Here is a 4,331-nt window from a genome sequence, read left to right on the forward strand (position 1 = left end):
GGCATATCCTACTGATGATTTTCTCAGTGAAAGTCATGCACTAGCCTTTCCAAACTTCTCCAGCCGACCAATTGTAACAGGGAGGAGGGTAAATCTGCCATCTCAATATGATGCACTATTAGTTACTAAACTTGAAGCAATGGGGTGGCAAAATTTAATTAATTTACCCCAAAAGGTATATCCGCGGTTGGTATCTCTATTTTATGTTCACCTAAGAGGTACTCAAGAAGAAGATGGAAATTTCACTCTGTTGTCATATGTGAAAGGAAAGGGTATACAGTTTGATATTCCTACTTTGGCAAGCATTATTGGAGTTGAGTTAGGTGATGAAAATATCCATTTTCATACTAAGGCTGACTTAGCTAAAATCGTTAGTAATGCTATTGACGTATATACTAGTATTTGTCGGAACAGATTTACTAGGACAGTTTACAAGCAAGACATTTGAAACCTTATCTTCAGATTGTCCACCGGTGGATTGTAGAAAATGTCACTCCAAAAAAAGGACATCATGATGCGGTTCCATATTTTAATGCCTATTTGTTATACTGTTTTGAAGTTGGTCATAAGTTAGATTTGTGTTACATAATTATGAAAGAAATGATAATCCCAAATCAAGGTCAATTCACGGGCCGGTCATTACTGTTTGGGGCACTGTTAACCAAAATTTTCAAACATTTCAGGGTTCGGCTTGTAGATGAAACGAAGATGAAAATCAGGTCACCCATTAATCAGTATACAGTGACTCGTGCTGGTGCAGCCTCCAATTTAATGGGAAGTGAGAATGCTACAGACGATTCAGAAGATGAAGTCCCACCAGATGATGCTCCACAAGCTCCTCCTGCCAATGTGATGCCATTAACTGAACAACCTCAATATTGGACTGAGTTTTTGGCCATGGAAGAACAACGTTATAATGAACGCGTTCAATGGGAACAGCAAATGGCTAATCAGGTCAATTCGTTGGGTACTCAGTTTGATACATTTGCCACTGCCCAGAATTCATTAATTCAACAATTTGGTGAATTCCGTGTGGATATTGAGCATCGCGTAGATACGATTGAGCATTAGGTAAATGACATATACCATCACTACTATCCTCCTCCTCCACCACCACCACTACATAATGACTGTTGATGTATTTCACATTATGTATTTGTTTTAGTTTCAGTATTTTGTTCTTTTAACAACCTTTTGTTGGGTTAGTTTGTTAACGAGGACGGCAGTAATTAAAACCAATTCACTTATGACATTGGCCTATTGATATATATACTTCATATTGTGGTTTTTCATTTTAATGCCTATTTGACAAAGGACATTATTATGTACATTCTAAAAATGCTACAAAAAAGGTCATTAACCATTTCTAATTTTGTGGTATAAATCTGGTTATAGTACTGATTGGCATATTCATTGACATATCATTTTAAAGAAGACGAGGTTAATTAAAAAAACGCGACATTGAAGTACAAGCCAAAGATCTCCCTATTCAAAAAAAAACATGGCAATAATTAGACATTGACCTTGAAAGATGGCAAAAATACATGGCAAAAATTCATAAAACCAATAAAACTAACCAATACAAGTTAGATGTAATAATTTTAAATAACAAAACTAATGGATGAAACCCACTAATACAGAACCTTTCAAGGCAATCTACTAGTTGATCGAAATAAAATCTGTCGTTGAAGATCTTCGAAGTACGCCCTTTGCATAGGATTTAAAATTGTCATGTCCATTGACATTATTTTATGATCTTCATTTCGTTGTTCTCTTTCATTCATCATGGATAGGAGTTTTAGTTGTTCCTCCCTATCTTCGGCCCTTCTTCGACGCTCTGCAGCCTTCTGCTCACGGTCTATCGCCTTTTGTTCATCTCGCTCAATAGTTGTAGTGGAGATACTTGATAACACTTCAATAATTTTAGATTGGTTGGCAGCCATTTCATCAAATCTACTATCATGCGTTGTTTGATTCTTCAGCTTCTCTTTCGCTGCCTTAGTACCAATTGGTCGTGTTGATGTGTTAGATGGTTGTTCGTGCACCGCATTATTCTGGTTGGATTGAGAAGCGTCAAATTCAGTTGGCAGATTGAAACATTGATCAGCATGTTGCGCGGTTCTTTTTGATCGAAATTCATCCCAGTTACAACTTCGGCGCAAAATATCCCAGCATGTATTAAATATGAAGTGTTTTTTCTGTATTACATGATATATCCGCTTCGCTTCAGTGACCTAAATAAAAAATTATAAAGATTTCAATAACAAGTATATATTTAGAAAAGAAAATTGATATTTAATAACACAAATAAATTTTACCATATCTGCCTCAGTTGTTCCACTTTGTTGCCTCAGTTGAATTTGTTCAAGAAAACCACAGAATTTATTAATGGCCTTTTGCATGATAGACCAACGGTGAGATAAAGAAATACAATTTCGATTTGATTCACTGCTCAATTGTGAATTAAAATAAACCAGTACTCGTTCCCAAAATATAGCCATAGTATGACTATTACCAGTAATGGGATCTTGAGAGACTGCTAACCAAGATCCACATAAAGTTTCATCTTCTATAATTGTGAACGCTTTACCACGAGAAACAAGAGAAGTTTCTGAAATAAAAGAATTATCACTGTTCTGCGTGTTCTGCTCTCTTGAAGATTCCGACATAAAATTAATATCAGTGTTTTGCTCCAACATTTGTGATTCTCCAAACATTTCGAAATCTTCCATACTTTGAAAAAAATACAGTATACTTACTAAAAAATATTCTAATGATATAAGCTCAAACTCAAAATCAGATAATTTATTGAGATACTAATAATTAAAATTTCAAGAGAAAAAAATATGTATTGACACAAAAGAAACAAAACTCACAACATATAAACTTAACGGTATTTTGAAAATGAAATACTCTGTCTTGATATTCTGAAAATGAAATACTGTCTTGATATAGAAATCAGATCTATTTTATACAGCCTACTTTCAACGGTAAATTTTTAAAATAGTCTGTCCATCCAACGGTAATTTATTATTATAATGGCTAGTTCTGTAATATATATGTAAAAGGTAACAATTTTATTTATATTTTGAAGAAAATTAAAATTTATATCACCCTCTAAATTATTCATAATCCACAAAGTAAACTATGTCAAAATAACCCAGCTCAAACAACATGAAATGAAGCCAACCAGTTCATATGCTACCCTCAAAACTGTAGCAGATGCTAGCCAAAGGAGTTACCAAGCAGTTACCAAGCAGTTCAAAGAGGTCAAACCAAGCAGTTACCAAGCAGTTCAAAGAGGTCAAACCAACCTTGACGCAGAGGGCGACCGGTTGGTCAACCGGCCGAGCAACCGGCTGGTTGACCGGTTCCTCCCTCCAACGGTCGCACACAGTGTTTTGGTTAAATCTGTATACTGTTCTCACTTTGATGATTTGTTTGCTGAACTCTGAATTTGATACCAGTTTGGTAAAAGCGTTGGAGCATGAAAAAGTGATTTTTTCACCAAATTTTAAATTTGATGACAGGTTTGGTTCAGGGTTGGAGATGGTCTTAGCCTTAGCACTTTTGAGGGTCATCAGAATCGAACTTTTCCCTTTTCTTTTTTTATATTTTTTTCTTTTGGAGATAAGGACAAAAACCCTAATATTTCTCTTTTAGGCAACACCTATTCAGCAGGCACACTTTCTCTCCCTAAAAAGAGAGACCCAGCTTCTTCTTCTTCTTCAAGAAAGCTCTATTCCTATAATTCTAGAGGCTGCTGCCATTTAGTACGCTGACCTCTATCGCAACTCCAAGCAACGTCACTCACTTAACCCAGCTTCAACTGTCGCAGACGTCGCGGTCTAGCCACTGCCTTGTCCTAGCTCCGACGGCCAACACCGACGCCGACCTCTTTGCAAAGTCACAGCTCTGCGACGTCCCCAGCAACATCACTGCGACTTTCTGCCTCAATTGCCCATCGCCGACCACTGTTGGCTCATCTCTGCCCCGACTTTGCCTCCTGCTCTGACTGTTCAGCGCCACCCACACACGCCGCCCACTCAATGCGTCGTGTGTGGTTTTGCCTAGCGCAATCTCGGCGATATTTTCAGGGTTTGGACCACACAGATATTGGTTTTGCTTGCACACTCATTGGCTCCAGTCGTGGTTAATCAATGTCAACCACGTCGCCGACTCAACGCGGCGATGGTCTGCCCAGTTCATTTCTCACCCATTGTTCGTGCGAGCGATACGTGCTGCCACCGACCTGTTCTGACTGTCTTGGGCCATTTTTGTGCTTGCTTCGGTCTATTTCTTGCTTCCATAGTGCTTGCTTCTGCCCATTT

This window comes from Camellia sinensis, chromosome 10 (genome assembly GCF_055761805.1).
Source record: "Camellia sinensis isolate YWXY chromosome 10, ASM5576180v1, whole genome shotgun sequence".
Lineage (NCBI taxonomy): Eukaryota > Viridiplantae > Streptophyta > Magnoliopsida > Ericales > Theaceae > Camellia > Camellia sinensis.